Here is a 19,812-nt window from a genome sequence, read left to right on the forward strand (position 1 = left end):
AAAATTGACAAACCTTTAACCAGACTAAGGAAAAAAAGGGAGAAGATCCAAATAAATAAAATCAGAAATGAAAAAGGAGATATTACAACTGATACTGAAGAAATTCAAAGGATCATTAGTGGCTACTGTGAGCAACTATATGCCGATATAATCTAGAAGCAATGGACAAATTCCTAGATACATACAACCTACCAAGATTGAACCAGGAAGAAATTCAAAACCTGCACAGACCAGTAACAAATAACTACATTTAAGCCATAATAAAATTCTCCCAGTAAAGGAAGGCCTAGGACCCGATGGCTTCACTGCTGAATTCTGCCAAACATTTAAAGAAGAACTATTATCAATCCTACTCAAACTTTTCCAAAAAATAGAGGAGGAAGGAATACTTCTAAACTCATTTTATGAGAACTGAATTATTCTGATACCCAAACGAGAAAAAGTCACATCAAAAAAAAAATACTACAGGCCAATATTTCTGATGAATATTGATGCAAAAATCCTCAGCAAAATCAAATTAGACAAAACATTAAAAAGAACACTCATCATGACAAAGTGGAATTTATCCTTGGGATGCAAGGATGATTCAACATACACAAATCAATCAATACAATACATTATATCAACAGAAGGAAGGATAAAAACCATATGATTATTTCAAGTAATGCTGAAAAAACATTTGGTAAAATTCAACATCCCTTCATGATAAAACCCTAAAAAAACTGCAGATGTGAGTAACATACTTGAACATAATAAAAGCCATATACAACAGACCCACAGCTAGTATCATACTGAATGGGAAACAAACTGAAAGCCTTTCTCCTAAGATCTGGAACCCACCAAAATGCTAATTTCACCACTGTTATTCAACATAGTACAGGAAATCCTAGCTAGAGCAATCAGACAAAAGAAAGAAATAAAGAGCATCTAAATTGGAATGGAAGTCAAATTATCCTTGTTTGCAGAAAACATGATCTTATATTTGGAAAAACATGAAGGCTGCAGAAAAAAAAACTATTTGAACTGATAAATTCAGTAAAGTTGTAGGTTACAAAATCAACATACAAAAATCAGTAGCATTTCTATATGCTAACAGTGAGCAATCTGAAAAAGAAAAAAAGAAATCCCGTTTATAATAGCCACAAATAAAATCGAATACCTAGGAATTAACTAAACAAGTGAAAGATCTCTATAATTAAAACTATAAAACGCTGATGAAAGAAATTGAAGAGGACACCAAAAAATTGAAAAATATTCTATGATCCTGGATTGAAGAATCAATATTGTTAAAATGTTCATACTATAGAAAGCAATCTACAGATTCAATGCAATCCTTATCAAAATATCAATGACATTCTTCACAGAAATAGAAAAAACAATCCCAAAATTTATGTGGAACCACAAAAGACCCAGAAGAGCCACAGTCATCCTAAGCAAGACGAACAGAACTGGAGGAATCACATTCTTGCCTTCAAATTATACTGCAGAGCTATAATAATCAAAACAACATGTGTCAAAAATAGACACATAGACCAATGGAATAGAATAGAGAACCCAGAAACAAACCCACACACTTACAATGAATTCATTTTTGACAAAGGTGCCAAGAATATGTGCTGGGGAAAAGACAGTCACTTCAATAAATGGTGCTGGGAAAACTAGATATCCATGTGCAAAGAATGAAACTAGACCCCTATCTCTTACCACATATAAAAGTCAAATCAAAATGGGTTAAAGACTTCAATCTAAGACCTCAAACTATAAAACTGCTATGTGAATACATTGAGGAAAATCTGCAGGACACTGATGTAGGCAAAAATTTCTTGAGTAATACCCCATAAGCTCAAACAACCAAAGCAAAAATGAACAAATGGAAATACATTAAATTAAAAAGATTCTGCACAGCAAAATAAACAACCAAAAAGGTGGAGACAACCCACAGAATGGGAGAAAATATATGCAAATTAACCATTAGATAAGGGATTAATAACCAGAATATATAAGGAGCTCAAACAACTCTATATGAAAAATCAGTTCATCCAATCAAAAAATCAGCAAAAGATTTAAGTAAACATTTCTCAAAAGAAGACATATACATGGCAAACAGACATGAAAATGTGCTCAAAATCATTGATCATCAGGGAAATGCAAAGCAAAACTACAGTGAGATATCATTTTACACCGATTAAAATGGCTTATATCCAATAGACAGGCAATAATAAATGCTAGTGAGGATGTGTTGAAAGGAAACCCTTGTATATACTGTTGGTGGGAATGCAAATTAGTACAACTACTATGGAGAAGAGTTTGGAGGTTCCTCAAAAAACTCCTCAAAAAACTAAAAATAAAGCTACCATGTAATCTAGCAATCCCACTGCTGGGCACATACCCAAAAGAAAGGAAATCAATATGTCAAAGAGCTGTCTGAATTCTCATGTTTATTGCAACATTATTCACCACAGCTAAGATTTGGAAACAGCCTAAGTGTCCATCAACAGATTGCACAACTGGGCGACTATAGTCAACAATAACTTAATTGTACATTTTAAAATAATTAAAAGAGTGTAATTGGATTGTTTGTAATGCAAAAGATAAATGCTTGAGAGGATGAAAACCCCAATCTCCATGATGTGATTATTTCCTCATTGCATGCTTGTATCAAAACATCTCATGTACCCCACAAATATACGTACACCTACTATGTACCACAAAAATTAAAAATAAGAAAATTTTTAAAAAGAAAAGAAAAAATAAATAATTTGCATTTTATGAGTATTTATTACTTTTTATTTGCTTTTAAAGAAATGTAATGCAGCTTCTTTTGTAAACTTTAATAGCAGCATTTTATTATTCAAATTTGTAAAAATTTTTTGTTTTTAAATCAACTTCTTTCTATGTAGTTTTGAATATTAACAGCATGTTTAAATGATTTTCTGTGTGTTCTCAGTTATTTTAAAAATAGTTTTTTCGTTAAACTCTATTGATAAGTGTGTTCGCACACTTTTAGAAACTGGATGTTTAATAAAAAAGATTGGATATCAAGTTAGTGTGTTTCTTAAAATCATCAATGTTTATATTTACCCTCTACTTGAACATCCAAATCACTCCACTCTTTTAGGTTTGTTAATATTAAGAAGAGTATTAGCTATTATAAATTTAAAAATCTTTGTAAGAGTAAATTACTATGGCGATTTTGTTCTTGTATTAGGAATAGGCATTTCATGATAATTATATAGCCTATTACTTATTTAATGTTCTTTTTGAGAAAATATTAATTATGAATTGTTATTATGGACCAGTCTTGGGTAATATTATTTTCTGTTGTTACCTTAAATACATATTATCAAATGTGCATCTCAAATTACAAAGCAAAAGGTAAAATTTAACTATAAAGTGTCCATTAATTAATGGCAAAAATGCTAAAAAGGTAGGTTAAACCAGAATTGTTTACTTTCAGTAAGATTCCAGTTATGAAAACTTGCAAACATAACACTAAATTAAATTCGTATTTTTGTTTCTGGCTTGGTCTTGTTACATGTGAGAGCCTCCTTTTGGAAAATAAGTCCTATGACATGATTTGCTTTGATCAAGAGATGCTCATTAATGTTAGAATTTAGATATGAACAGTTAAATGTTAGACTATAGATGAGTTGGATATCTTTTGTTGTTACATATGATATTGCCTTAAAACTTTGAAAAGATCTATTGATAATGTCAATTTCTAACTGAAGTCATGTTTCTCATAGGACTTCAGCTAAAAGGATATTTACACACACACACACACGCACACACATTATATGCACTGAAGGTGCATTCAATCTTGGAATTGTGCAAACTCTGATAATCATTAAAACATATTTAGTACTTGCCCATTTGCATTAAAATGGATTCTGGGATCCTTCTATATCTCTGATCTAATATTTTCAATGACATTAGAAGATCTTTGTGTGGATGGCATATGGGAAAATGGCATAACATAGTTATGTTACATAAGGGACGTGCATATTATGATTTTAACCTGTATTTCCAGCGTACAATATAGTCCTTATCATAAAGCTAGCTATCATATTTGTCCACTTCTGGTTATTTAAGGTGTTCTCTATTTATCTAAACTTTGCGGAAAAATGGTTCAATAGTTTGCATGTAAATTATTCCCTTGTCTGGTTATAAATAAATATACAGTGGAAAATGCTAATTAAAACAAGTCCGGTTATTCAAACAATGCATTATTCAAGAAAATTCTCTAATATTTAATTTAACTTTTTCTTAGATTTTAACAATCTCTATGACCTTTTGTTATTAGAATTAATAAGTGAGTAATCAAAAGCACAAATAAGCATAAGAGTATTAAGATCTAATATCATTGTTCATAAAAACACTTTAATAGTGGATCCTTTAAGACATATCAAATATTTATTATTTTACAAAACCTGATGGTAGCATTCTCTGTGTTGCCTGAGGGCATCAATTCCCCAATGAAATGTTTTCATTATGACAATATTTTATGTTTCTTGTTGTGGTGTACATTACAGCTGAAATAAATTGTGTTCTGAAAGCAATTCCTTTAAAAGATAATATGATAAAATACTTTATACCTAGTGGGCAAGGGCAGCTTTTTCTCTTTAAAGAGATTTTAATAAAAACATCAATTTCATTTTGATTCACTACAATGTCTATAAATACTTAACATATTCTTTGGGAATGCACATATGAAACTATTCAAGCTTTGCTCTTTGTTAGCGTGCAAACCGTTAATGTCTGTCTTTCAAAACTATTTTTCAGGCTCATTTGTTGATAGTCAAGCTTTAATTAAATGAAAGTGTTGGGATTAATGAAAAGAGATTGAAAAATGGGAGAAAAAATGTACCAACCTGGCAGATCTTGCTGATTTGGTGTAAAGCAGTTGTATTTAAGATGGAATTTTAACAACAGTCTTTATAGTATGACTCAATAAGGGAATATTCTTTACTGACTAATTTCCTTCAAATTTGCTAAACAATGTTTTTCTAATTTACTTAAATAATATCCAATGAAGTGCAAGCATAATTCTGCTGTTTAATTTTAGAATAACTCAGAGGTTTTCATCAGCAGCCAGATTAATGATTTTTTTTTTTTTTTCTGGAGGAACTAGCATGATGTATAACATTTAAATATTTTGAAGGAGATTCTCACTGTGTTAAAACCATTTACATTACCCCATCAATTGCAAAAAGAAATGTTATTTTAATAAAAATAGTTTTGTGTTGCTGAATACACTATCTTAAAGATAATTTTTTTCACCTTAACCAGACCACGCAATTATAGCTTAATAAAATTTGGATCATTTCAGAAATGGAAGCAAGATTGTTTATTTTTAATGTTAAGATTTTTTTTTCTTGCACAGAAGTGGAGAAATCTATTTCTAATTACCTTTAGCTTAGAAGGTGTAGGGGAAAAATTATTTTCCTTTTAACCCATTAGGTTCTCTACTAGGTCTCTGAAACAAAAGATTAACAAGAGGAGAGCATAAACATTTATTTAATATAAAAGTCATGATATGAAAGCTTTAATAAAGAGATTAAGATCCAAATATCTGATTAAATCTGAGTGTTTTACACTATGTTTGATAAGGAGTGAAAAGTCATGGAAAAAGCTAAGCTTTTTTCTCGAAGTTCATTGGGGGAAACGTATCCTTCAGCAAAGCCTATGCCTTCAGATTCTTCTTGAAGTTCCTCCATCTTTGGAGAAAGGAGGCTCCTTTCCTCCAGGGACAGGGTGGGCACCTCTCATGTGAAAGTCTTATGACCTGCCTCAGGGAAGACAGAGAATCCTTCTATCACCTACCATTTCTCAAACGACTCCAGCTAAAAATACTAAATATGCTATGTTGTCATATTATGGGGTATCATGTCATGAACCCCACCATTCATCCACCTGAAACCTCCCCAAGAAGCTTCACAATTCAGAAGCTGAGTTGGTAGATTGCCCCACATCCCATTGAACTAGTCTCTCAGCCCTGGGAACAGTTCTATGCAGTTAAACAATTGTATCTCATTTCGGGAGGCAGTGGTATAGATGGGAGTAGTCAATCACCCAAATTAAGTCTCTATATGAAGTGAGCAATCAGTCATTTAATTGGAGGTACATTTATCGCAATAAGAGAAAAACAAAGGTTAATGGTTGTATCAAGTTAAGGGCAGAGGGAAGTCAAGATTTCTAGATGTTGAGATTGAATAATTTTAAGATGGTGGAGTGAAGATAGCGGTGGCAATTTTACAGATTTTCCTGATTTATAGTTTGAATGTCTTTGGTTATGTCACTGGGTGTTCCAGTGAATTTTCTGAGTCGCCCACATGGCAACAGGAATGAAGATTGTCTATACATGATGTGTTGTGAAGATTTCTCTTAAGTTTGTATCAGATCCTCCAGCATCAGCCTGCAGGTCCTCAGGAAAAAGGCAGTTTTCGTTCTCAATAATTCCAAGTCGGAAGGGAGAAAGTTTAAGAACATTTATTTGGGGAGTTGTAACCAGATATTGGAGAAAACTATTAAGAATTAAAGATTCAGTCCCATTTATAGGTAGATAACAAAACTTTACAGTGAACAGGACTAGATTTTATTATCCATATATGTTTCCTATAGTTTTTCACAGAAACATTGTTTTCTCTCCACAGTCGCCCAGCTTATGTCAAATATAATTACAGTAAGACTAATTTGCTTATAGTCTCATTAAACTTGGCTTGATTACTTACCTAAAAGTGGCAAGAATAGTAATTGGCCACATAGGCTCTTTTTTCATTTTGCTTTGGTAAAACTTTTCATAAGGAATTTCAGATTAGGTATTTAAAAGCCTCTGAGGCTAGGAAGTTAAGCAGAGGAGCTTGTCATCAGATGTCATCCACAATACCTATAGATTTCAATGAATTCCTCTCTTCTCAACATTTCCAGTATCTGGAAGTTTCCTGGGCCTGCCAGCAAGCAACTTTTTTACTCATCTGTAGGGTCAGAAATCCTGTAAGCCCACTGTCAGGTTGTTTTTCTTGTCTGTTTTTTTTGTTTTTCCCAAGAGGCTATTGAAAGCACCGACTCAATAAAGTCAAGCTTAGTTCCTTAAAACTGGACATTCCAGTGAAAGCCTTTCTAATGTAACCAATGTTTCCAATTATGTCCAGTTACAAGGGTAACAGATTCTTATTGAACTTATGCAAATAACCATATTGCCATAAAAATATGAATATTTAATAAGAGTTTCTGAATTTCGGAGGGATCAGATAGGAAGAAAAAAATAAATGTTTCATTTTTGTTCACAATGGCATACTTTACCAAATAGCTGTAAGCTACAGATAGCTTAAGAGAAAAGAAAAAAGTCATTCATTAGATCTGAAAACAAGACATTGAAGAACTATCAATTTTCCAAAACAAAAACCATAATAATTATATTTCAGTTCATGCAGTTCCATGTAATTAACTATTGTTTGCTTGATCTTGGGTTAGTAGTTTTGTTACAGAGGCAGAAGCCCAAGAGAGCCAGAGTAACACCATTTTAAAGTCAACTCCATCTTAAACAAGCAAGGCACATTCCTTGTCAGTCACAACCCATGATCCTGAGATGTTTATAGATGAGGAAACAGCCTAAACCTATAAGGACACACTCCTACAACAGTAGAGAGTCCAGATGTCCCAATACCCATAAAAATATATGCTTTCAAGAAAATAGCACTTATGCTTGATGTACTCACACACTAAAATATCAAGGGTAGTTTTCTTTAGCTCAATAGAATAATACATTTTGTCATTCTGTCTGCTCACCTGTACATAGGCACAGCTTAGTTTAGTCTTTGCATAGGAAAGACCTCTATACACAAAAAACTTAAAACAAATATGGTGCGCTCCTCCACTTGCTTTCTGAGGACACCGTACTCTGCAATGGTGTAATTTTGAACAAACTTGCTTCTTTCACTGAACTTTGAGACTCTCCTTGAATTCCTTCTTGCACAAGATCCAAGAACCCTCTCTGGGTATCTGGATCTAGACCACTTTTTCTGGTAACAGTTTCATGAACACATCAGATTCTTCATTCGAGTTTTGGAAATTCTTACCCAGTCTAGTGGCATGACCTTAAAATTATCATAAATCTGTACTTTGCAAAAGCTTTCAGGAAAGCATGAAAGTAAAACAGTATCGCAGCACTATTCACAATAGCAAAGACTTGGAACCAACCCAAATGTCCAACAACGATAGACTGGATTAAGAAAATGTGGCACATATACACCACGGAATACTATGCAGTCATAAAAAATGATGAGTTCATGTCCTTTGTAGGGACATGGATGAAGCTGGAAACCATCATTCTCAGCAAACTATGGCAAGGACAAAAACCAAACACCGCATGTTCTCACTCATAGGTGGGAATTGAACAATGCGAACACATGGACAGAGGAAGGGGAACATCACACACCAGGGACTGTTGTGGGGTGGGGGGAGGGGGAAGGGATAGCATTAGGAGATATACCTAATGCTAAATGACGAGTTAATGGGTGCAGCACACCAACATGGCACATGTATACATATGTAACAAACCTGCACGTTGTGCACATGTACCCTAAAACTTAAAAGTATAATAATAATAATAAAAAAGAAAGTAAAACAGTATCTTTATTTTTATTTTTATTTTATTTTTCAATACATATTATTTTATTTATAAAAATGCATCACAATATTAAGATGGCTATCAACATGAATAGAAACAGAAAATGTAGTATATATGCACAATGAAATACTCTTCAGCCTTAAGGAAGTGGGAAATCCTGTCATTTTTGACACCATAAATGAACCTAGAGGACATTATGTTAAATGAAATAAGCCAGGAACAGAAAGACAAATACCACATGATCTCATCTATATGTGGAGTCTAAATATTTGAATTCATAGAAGCAGAGAGTAGAATGGTAGTTACCTGGGTCTTGGGGAGAGGAAGGGTTGGGGAAATATTGGTCAAAGGATACAAAATTTCAGTTTGGTAAGAAGAATAAGTTCAAGAGAACTATTGTACAAGGTGGTGACTATAGCTAATAACAATGTATTCTTGAAAATCACTAAGAGAGTGGATTTAAGTGTTCTCATCTTAAAAAAATAGGTATGTGACATACATATGTTAATTAGCTCCATTTAGCCATTCAACAATGTATATATATTTCAAAACATCATGTTGTACATGATAAATATATACATATTTTATTTGTCAAGTTAAAGTTAATTAATTTTTAAAATACTATGGTGGTTTTACAAATAGCTGTTTTAAACCAGCTATAAATGAATGACAAATCTTATGTTAACAATAATACATGATTCATTTCTTTTCTAAAGTGATTAATTTTCATAGCCTTAATCATTCTGTGGGGAAAATTTCCTGCATCTTTTTATGCTGACAGTATCTTTAAATGACAAAATACTTAAAATGACTGACAAATATAAAGAAATTTAAGTATCACTGTAAGCCTACTGTCAGGTTGTTTGCTTGATCTTGGGTTAGTAGTTTTGTTACAGAGGCAGAAGCTGAAGAGAGCCAGAGTAACACCATTTTAAAATCAACTCCATCTTAAACAAGCAAGGCACATTCCTTTTCAGTCACAACCTATGGTCCTGAGATGTTTATAGTTGAGGAAACAGCCTAAACCTATAAGGACACAGTCCTATAACAGAATAAAAATACTTTCATTTCCTCAGAACAAAAACATATTCTTCATACCTCACATACTTGGCCTACAAAGTTGTTTTCCTTTATACTTACAGTTTCTAGTAATTTTATTTACATATATTAATTATAAATTTTAGCCATTAGTGACTTCTCTTTTATGGAGAAAACTATAAAGTAGGCAATTGTGAATTGTCTGTCACATACCAACATTCTATAGCAGACCAGAAAATTTTGTGAATATTTCATCTCACAATTTTTAAAAGCATATACTTCCTTATAGAATTCATATATTCATAGAATTTTTTACATTTTCTAAAGCGTAAAATTTTCTGCTATAGAATTTTTTGTTTGTTAACAGACTGAAATATATTTAGCCTTTCTATACCATATAAAAATAAGATGACAGAAGTATAAATTTAAACTTACGTTTTTTAATGAGTGAGTTATCTTATGATTTTTAGTTAATAATTTTCATATCTTTACTATTTAATACCTTCAATCTATTAATATATTTAATATTTAAAATTAATATGAATTTAAAATATGTATTACTTAGCATAGCATTAAGGTTGCAAGTTACCAAAAAAAATTTGGAAACAGTTTTCGGGCAGACATACTATGATAGCAAACAAAGCTAACCATCACGTCATTTTCTAACGTATGTATATTAAGCAAGCACCAAACATCACACAGGCAAAAAAACTAAAAAGTTAAGCATACAGTTTTTTTTTTCTTTTTTTCCTGCCATGCTTGATATACATCAAGCAATTCTCTCTTTTTTTTTTTTTTGGTGGCAAGCAGATAAATAGAACTGTTTTTATTTCTAAATTTATTTTTAAAGATTGATATTTTAACTAGATTAATAGTCATTAATGACATTGGTACAACATTTTCATTATTCTTAAAATAGAAATGACTTGGATTTGAAATGACAGGGCAGAGGACTATGGATAACTAGCGGTAATGCTACTCTTTCTTTTTTTTTTTTTGAGATGGAGTCTTGCTCTATCGCCTAGGCTGGAGTGCAATGGCTCGATCTCAGCTCACTGCAACCTCCGCCTCCTGAGTTCAAGCGATTTTCCTGCCTCAGCCTCCCGATTAGCTGGGATACAAGCATTTGCCACCATGCCTGGCGAATTTTTGTATTTTTAGTAGAGACGGGGTTTCACCGCATTGGCCAGGCTGATCTCAAACTCCTGACCTTAGATGATCTGCCCACCTTGGCCTCCCAAAGTTCTGGGATTACAGGCATGAGCCACTGCACCCAGCCGGTAATGCTACTCTTATACACTATCTACTTTTTTCTTCTTCTGGCCATGCATACAGCACTCCGGACTGTTTTTCCCAATTCCTCCCTTTCTCCTTTTCTTCTTTTCTCCTCTCTCCATTGTTCTCCACTGCTCAAACATGGTGAAGTTTGAACAAAAGAGGAATAAGGAAATATTCCTTTTGAGTCTCTGATTTCATCTTTCATAATAAACCTCAGACAAGATTTCTTCAAATAATTCTGTATTCCTAGAGAAGCTTTTAGCATGTTGGTCTTGAAGTACCTTCTTGTTTATGTATGTTCTTACATTCATATTTCCAAATACTTATGAGTACCTCACTAATTCCTGGAGATACATGAGAATACACGCTCCTTTCCCTAAGGAGCCCATTGTCTGCCATCCTTTCTATAAATTAAAAAACAGTACTTAAAATAAGAAATAAGCAAATAGTAACAACCAAGTAGACCTGGGATAATTTCTTATTTTCCTTCCCGTTAGATATCAAACCTCACCATGTCACTATCTACCACCTTGGAGTTTGGAGAACACTGAATGGATGAGGGGATGGATGGACAGAAGGATGAAATAGATGGATTAATAAACATTATCTGCTGACTGAGATTCAAAGTCCTTAACATAGAGTCTTAGGTTTTCAAAGAGAGAGTCTGAGCCTGCAGTGCAAAGAAATGGAAAATTTGAGAGCTTTTTATAATAAGAAAGTACATATCTTGTTATAGACATATAATGAATACATGTATTCTAACAGCACCATGTAAATTACCTGTGTTCAAGAAATACTTGAACTTTTGAATAGCTCATAAAGGGAATGAAGAAAAAAGAAAATCTGAGAGCTTTTTGATGGTTAAGTGTACATATAACATTTTATATATGTGTGTGTACATGTATATGTTTATATACATGTATATACGTATGTATACATATATACACACTATATATAAACACACATGTGTATACGTATGTATACATACATATAATTTCTAATACTTTATAGTTTACTGAATGACTTCAGTAACTGCTTAATTTTTCAAGAGCTTTAGGTGACTTAGTTCGAAAGGCAGGGCCAATGTCAGAAGTGGACTAGACTTTGGTCCCTGGACATACAACACAATGTTTTTACTTCTACATGTCTCGCTTTTATCTCTTTATACATATTTTCTCCTTTCTTCATGATCAAACACATTTGAAATAAGTTAATACTTATTATTCTTTTTAAATCTGGTCTCAGAAAGCCAGCAGCTGATTTTTTCAAAGGCATGCAGATAATGTAGAATTAGAATTTCTTGTGACAGAAGAGGTGGAAAATCATAGTGGCTGGAACATCTTCACATTTTCACAAGTCTAAATAAGGCTGGTCTTTGCTATTCTCTCAAAGGATTCACTGTAGAATGTGAGGAGAAAGAAGCATCTGTCATACTGAAGCATGGGAATTGTTGGCATCACATAGGTTTTTTCCAACCAGCAGCAAAGCAAATTTGAAGCTGGCATCCTGCGGATTTCCATGCCCTTCCTGGTTTGAATCTTTGACGTGTCTGATAGGTCTGCCAGTTTTATAACATGCTTTAATTTTAACTTTGATTAGTTTTAGTTTTTAGATAATTATATTTTAATATGGCTGACCAAGACAAACAGGATACATGAAAGACTTTACTTATTTTTATTGAGGCATATTTCAAAATTAAAAATTGTATTCACTTAAGGTGTGCAAGTTGATGATTTGACATACATATACGTTGTGAAATAATCACTACAATCAAGGTAATTAATACATCCATCACCTCAGAGAGTCCTTCCTTTCTTTCTTCCTTCCTTCCTCCTCCCTCCCTCCCTCCCTTTCTCCCTCTTTTTCCTTCCTTCCTTCCTTCTTCCTTCCTTCCTTCCTTCCTTCCTTCCTTCCTTCCTTCCTTCCTTCCTTTCTTCCTTCTTCCCTTTCTTTCTTAAATGTATGTATGTATATATGTATATATATGTGCGTGTGTGTGTGTGTATATACATCTGTATATATAATGGAATATTATTCAGCCTTAAAAAAGAAGGAAATTCTGTCATTTGCAATAACATAGTTGAAACTGGAGGACATTATGTTAAATGAAATAAGTCAGCTAGAGAAAGACAGATACTGCGTGATCTCATTTATGTGTGGAATCTAAAAATAGTTCAACTCATAGAAGCAGAAAGCAATTTATTTTTATTGTTGCAATGTATTTTTATTTGTTCCTAGGTTAAATTTAGTTTTATAATCTTAAACATCTAATAGAGACAAGCTTGATTGACAGTAAATCTACGTAGAGAAACCTACAGCTCTGAAAACATGTCTGCTTTTATTTATCAAAAATCTTAAAACTAGCTTTATATATCAAAGAATATCCTACCTCATGTGAATCAAAAAAAAGAAGAAAAAGAAAAAAATTGGATGTTTCTATATTTCTGAGAGTTTCAGGAATAATTAGTTTACATAAGTGCTCGTTCCTCTCTAAACAATTTTGAATAGAACTCCTTTAATGGGTTTTATAAATTAATTTGGTAATATTACCTGGAGGTGGAAAAATATCACATATATGTAACGTACATATTAATATAAAGACATACACATACATACAGATAAATAGGTAAATATTTATAAATATAAATGAAATCTTTTTTCTAAAATTGATTTTATTCTAAAATTGTAGCCACAAGTCAGTAAAACAGTAATACAAACTCACTGCTTTATACCCACTTCATATTTTTATCTGAATTGTATTTCAGATAAATGGGACAAGTTGAGGTTACCTATTCAATATGAGGGCAAACACTTCTCAGAAGTATTTGTGGAGAAGGCTTTTTAGATTTCCTTTGCCCTGATATGTAATCTTATGGTGGCTGCAAGCTACATTTTAGGGAAGTGACTGGGGAAATATCCAGTCTGGATGTCTTCAAAGCCCAGCTGAGTGGATAAAATATTCGGTTTATTGTCAATTAGCCTTTTTTCTTTCCAACTTCAGTTATTTGCTTTTGGAGGAACCTGAGTCCCTAGCAACAAAGGGACCTAAAGTTCAGTGATTAAGAGGCTGACATGAAAAAAGGTAGGACCTTGGAGGGGAAACTTGGAATTCAGGAGAACTGAATGAGGATGGGAGGTGGCAAAAAGAGTACGCAAGAGCAGAAGCAATGGGGAGAAAGAGACCTTGGGGAGCCAGTGTGGGGAGATCAGAAGTTTCCCGAAGAAGCCAGTGAAATTCCAAATTATCCTCCGCAGATCATGCCAAGAGAAGAAGGTGGGCAGCACTGGCAGAGCATAGAATCAGCAGGGTTTTGAGAAAGGAGTGTTATTCGACAAGTTCCTATGGAAGGAGCAATATAAAATAGAAAGAGCGGACAGGCCTCAGAAAATCACAACTCCTCTCAGGCTGTGAATATCAACTTCTGATTAGGCCAACTTCTGACCTTAGAGCACTTAAAAAAATCACCTTCTGACCTTGGAGCACTTTAAAAAATCATTTGTTTGGGACAAATAATAATTATTCCTAGCAGGACTTAACTCTTTTTTTTTTTTTTTGCCCAAGAGTACATCTATTCCAAGTGACTCAAAACCAAAACCAGTAAGCCTTTTATGACTTATCCACGGACAAAAGAGGTATCCCAAAAGAAATTTCAAAAGATACAGACCTCCCAGGATCCAAAATTATTTCCAAAGATAGCCAAAGGGAAAACAGATGAAGACACCACCCTCTCCACCTCACCGGAGACAGCAAAAAGTTGGTAGGACATTAGGAGCAAATGATGTGCAAACTACATTTCTGTCCAGCCTACTCTTGGCATCCCCAGTGTAATGGTTGACTGCGTGCAGATGGAGGCCCAACAGTCTGTCTACCCAGACAGGTAGAAAGTCAAGCCAAGTTTACAGGACACTAAACAAGATAAACAGGAAGCCAGTACTTGTCCCTGAGAAAGGATCAATAACCAATGAATACCCCAAAAACAAGTTCACAAGAGTCACAACTCAAAAAATTTGTTTTTACAAATACTTTTCTCCTGCAAATCTGAATTTGGAAAGGAAGTAACAAGAAAACAACTTTATTAATACCTTCCTCTCTTGATCAGGTGCTATGGACAGATACCCCGGAAACTGATATGGTAAAAATTCTTATCTTCTGTCAGATTTGACAGTTGTCCTAGACTTCAACTACAGTCCCTGGGGTGAGTAGCATATTCCAGGCTTTTTCTGCCTCTTTGTAGTCAACAAAAACTATAAGAGAGGGAGAAAAATCTTTTCATTCTGCCTTTCTAGCTTCTCAGCTGTGGTTTTGTAACAAAAGACAGATTACCAGGAAAAGGTCATACAAATTCATTTAGTATATATTTTATGTGACATGGGAGCTTCATAAGGAAATGAAGACCCCTGATAAATGGTTAAGCCGAAGCGTTTTTATGCTAAGTTTGATTAAGAATGGAGAGTTATGGGAAAAATGTAATAGGACAAAAGGGTATGAACTAAGTGGAGTAAACTGGAGGAAGCTTAGTAAGGCTTAGTCATTAAGATTCCTTTTGGCATTTCTCCATCTTCAGATGTAAGGAGACTCCTTTCCTTCGGGTATAGTGAGGGCACCTCTCACAGGAAGGTCTTGTGACCTGCTTCAGGAAAGTAGGTCAGAAAGTCCTTCCAGCATCTGTCGTTTCTCAAATTCCTTCAGCTAAAAATATTCAGTTTGCCACAGTGTCCTAGTTTGGGGTAGCATGTCCTGAACCCCATCAAAGGTAATAGTATTCTGGAAACCATCTGAGTTAATGAATCACACCAAAAGCATCTTGCAGGTGAATTTTATGTGGTTGACCCACCCCTAGAGCACTATTAGAGTTTTTCCCTTTAATTTTTTTTTTTTATCAAAGAACAGCTTTAGATCTAAGTTTCTCTAATATTTTTCTGATGCTCTTTTTGTTCTTAGGTTTCTCCTCCCTTTTTGTTCTTGTTCTTCCTGTTCTTGTCCTCCTCCTCCTCCTCCTCCTCCTTCTTTTTTGGTAAATTTCTCTCATCAGTGCAGTCCATGTATGTGAAGCATCCAAAGAGCTGCAGAGTCTTCTCAGCCAACACATATTTCCTTTTGAAAAAAAAAATCTTATGAAAATGTAAAACATATACAACAGTAGATACAGAAATATGATACCCCATGTACCTATCAACAATTGTCAACTCATTTTTAAATTTGTTCACATTATTAACTATTTAGTAATCTTCCCTTTTGTAGATTATTTTGAAGAAAACCCTGCATTTCATATAGCTTCATCTGTAAAATTTTCAACATAAACTATAGGAATTCTGATTTTAAAAAAACCAATATTGTTATCACACCCTCCTTCAACTCGCCCCCACCCATAAAAATCACAGTTATTGTTTAGCATCATTAAATATCCAGTGTTCTCATCTCTCTGACTGTCCTGTATTTTTTCTTTCTTTGTCTGTTTGTGTTTTAGTTTAATTATACTAGGATTGAAATAACAAAGCCAGCCTCCCAGGTAGTTGGGACTACAGGCGTGCACCACTATGCCCGGCTAATTTTTTTTTTTATTTTTAGTAGAGATGGGATTTCACCATGCTCATCAGGCTGGTCTTGAACTCCTGACCTTGTGATCCACCCGCCTTGGCCTCCGAAAATGCTGGCATTACAGGTGTGAGCCACTGAGCCCAGCCCCATGCCTAGTGAATCTTTAGATGGGTATTTCTGAAGTATATGTACTGTGCAAGGAAGAAAGGTATATGAGATTAGATATAAAGTATGGTGAAATATCCTGGAATTCAATGCTTTTAAAATATAGCTTAGGAGATAAATCACATTGATGTGAAAACAATATGTAGCTCAGAGGCTATACAGCTTGAAGAATACTGTTTTCAAAGGCAGATGCCTAGAATATAGTAATTTTCCCTCCCAAGAAGAATCAACCATAGATTCTGGGGATGTTAGGGTTTTGGGAGTCTTCAAACACTATATGGTTGTTGCCCTTTATTACTATTATGATTTTTTAAAGTTGTTTTATATTATTATGGATACATAATGGTTGTACATGTTTTTGGTGTACATGTGGGTTTTTGATACAAGCATACAATGTGTAATGATCAAATCAGAGTAATTGGGATATCCACCACCTCAAGCATTTATCATTTCTTTGTATTAGGAACATTCTAATTTCACTCCTTTAGTTATTTTGAAATATACAATAAATTATTGTTAACTAAGGTCACCTGTTGTGTTCCTGAACACTAGATCTCATTCCTTCTATCTCAGTGTATTTTTGTACCCATTAACCATCCCCTCTTTGTCCCAGGCCTCATTTTCCTTCCCATCCTCTGGTAGCCATCATTCTACTTTCTATCTCTATGAGTTCAATTTTTTTTTAGCTCCCACCTGTGAGTGAGAACATGTGATACTTGTCTTATTTCAATAAACATAATATTCCCTAGTTCCGTTGTATTTTTAAAAATGACAAGATTTCATTTTTTTATTGCGGAATAATATTCCATTGTGTGTATGTACCACACTTTTCTTTATCCAGTCATTTGACAATGGACACTTTGATTCCATATTTTGGTGATTGTGAGTAGTGCTGCAATAAACATGGGAATGGAGATATTTCTTAGATAATACTAATTTCCTTTCATTGGGGTATATAACCAGGAGTGAAATTCCTGGATCATATGGTAGTTCTGTTCACAGTTTTTTAAGAAACCTCCATAGTGTTCTTCAGAGTGGCTGTACTACTTGTATTCCCACAGAGTATGGAAGTTCCCCTTTTGTTACATCTTTGCCAGCATTCATTATGACCTGTCTTTTGCATAAAAGCCATTTTAACTGGGGTCAGATGATGTCTCATTGTAGTTTTGTTTTGCATTTCTCTGATGAGTAGCAATGTTGAGCATTTTTTCATATACCTGTTGGCCATTTGTATGTCTTCTTTTGAGAAATGCCTACGTAGATCTTTTGCCCATTTTCTAATCAAATTATTTGTTGAGATGTTTGAGCTTCTCATATATTTTGGTTATTAATCCCTTGTTAGATGGGTAGTATGCAAATATTTTCTCCCATTCTGTGGATTGTCTCTTCAGTTTGTTGATGGTTTCCTATGCTGTAGAGAAGCTTGACTTGATGTTATCCCATTTGTCTATTTTTGCTTTGGTTGCCTGTGCCTGTGGGATGTATTACTCAAGTCTTTGCCCACTCTAATATCCTGGAGATTTTCCCCAATGTTTTCTTGTAGTACTTTTATAGTTTGAAGTCATAGATTAAGTCTTGAATCCATTTTGATTTGATTTTTTTATATGGGGAGAGATAGGGGTCTAGTTTCCTTTTTCTGCATATGAATATCCAGTTTCCCCAGCACCATTTATTGAAGAGACTGTTCTTTCCTCAATGTATATTCTCGGAGCCGTTCTCAAAAATGTGTTGACTGTTGTATTAGTTCATTTTTCACACTGCTATAAAGAACTTCTGAGACTGGGTAATTTATTATTTTATTTTATTTTTATTTTTTGCTCTAGGTAACAGGTTTTTTTTTTAATTTATTCATTATACTTTAAGTTCTGGGATACATGTGCAGAACGTGCAGGTTTGTTACATAGGTAAACACGTGCCACTGTGGTTTGCTGCACTCCTCAACCCGTCATTTATATTAGGTATTTCTCCTAATGCTATCCCTCCCCTAGCCCCCCACCCCCCTGACAGGCCCTGGTGTGTGATGTTCCCCTTCCTGTGTCCATGTGTTCTCATTGTTCAACTCCCACTTATGAGTAAGAACATGCAATGTTTGGTTTTCTGTTCTTGTGTTAGTTTGCTGAGAATGATGGTTTCCAGCTTTATTCATGTCCCAGCAAAGGGACATGAACTCATCCTTTTTGTAAGGCTGCATAGATATGCCACATTTTCTTTATTCAGTCTATCTTTGATGGGCATTTGAGTTGGTTCCAAGTCTTTGCTATTGTGAACAGTGCTGCAGTAAACATACGTGCTCATGTGTCTTTATAGTAGAATGATTTATAATCCTTTGAGTATATACCCAGTAATGGGATTGCTGGGTCAAATGGTATTTCTAGTTCTAGATCCTTGAGGAGTTGCCACACTGTCTTCCACAATGGTTGAACTAATTTACACTCCCACCCACAATGTAAAAGCATTCCTATTTCTCCACATCCTCTCCAGCATCTGTTGTTTTTTGACTTTTCAATGATCACCAATCTAACTGACATGAGATGGTATCTCACTGTGGTTTTCATTTGCATTTCTCTAATGACCAGTGATGATGACCTTTTTTTCATATGTTTGTTGGCCACATAAATGTCTTCTTTTGAGAAGTGATTGTTCATATCCTTTGCCCACTTTTTGATGGGGTTGTCTTTTTCTTTTAAATTTATTTAAATTCCTTGTAGATTCTGTATATTAGCCCTTTGTCAAATAAATAGATTGCAAAAATTTTCTCCCATTCTGTAGGTTGCCTGTTCAATCTGATGATAGTTTCTTTTGCTGTGCAAAAGCTCTTTAGTTTAATTAGATCCCATGTGTCAATTTTGACTTTTGTTGCCATTGCTGTTTGTGTTTTAGTCATGAAGTCTTTGCCCATGCATGTGTCCTGAAAGGTATTGCCTAGGTTTTCTTCTAGGGTTTTTATGGTTTTAGGTCATACATTTAGGTCTTTAATCCATCTTAAATAAACTTTTTATAAGGTGTAAGGAAGAGGTCCAGTTTCAGTTTACTGCATATGGCTAGCCAGTTTTCCCAACAGCATTTATTAAATAGGGAATTGTTTCTCCGTTGCTTGTTTTTGTCAGGTTTGTCAAAGATCAGATGATTGTAGATGTGTTGTTATTTCTGAGGCCTCTGTTCT

At 34.2% G+C, this 19,812-nt stretch overlaps 1 long non-coding RNA gene across 1 annotated transcript in view; it reads left to right on the forward strand.

The window, feature by feature from the left end:
- LOC129486060 (uncharacterized) overlaps positions 1 to 16,585 on the forward strand; it is a 34,058-nt gene extending 17,473 nt beyond the window's left edge. Inside the window, exons 4-5 of the long non-coding RNA XR_008658847.2 lie at positions 15,046 to 15,078; positions 16,518 to 16,585. This is a non-coding gene — a long non-coding RNA (uncharacterized lncRNA). The remainder of the gene's footprint in view (positions 1 to 15,045; positions 15,079 to 16,517) is intronic.
- The last annotated feature ends 3,227 nt before the right edge of the window (positions 16,586 to 19,812 follow it).

The sequence above is a fragment of the Symphalangus syndactylus genome, chromosome 7 (genome assembly GCF_028878055.3).
Source record: "Symphalangus syndactylus isolate Jambi chromosome 7, NHGRI_mSymSyn1-v2.1_pri, whole genome shotgun sequence".
Taxonomy (NCBI): domain Eukaryota; kingdom Metazoa; phylum Chordata; class Mammalia; order Primates; family Hylobatidae; genus Symphalangus; species Symphalangus syndactylus.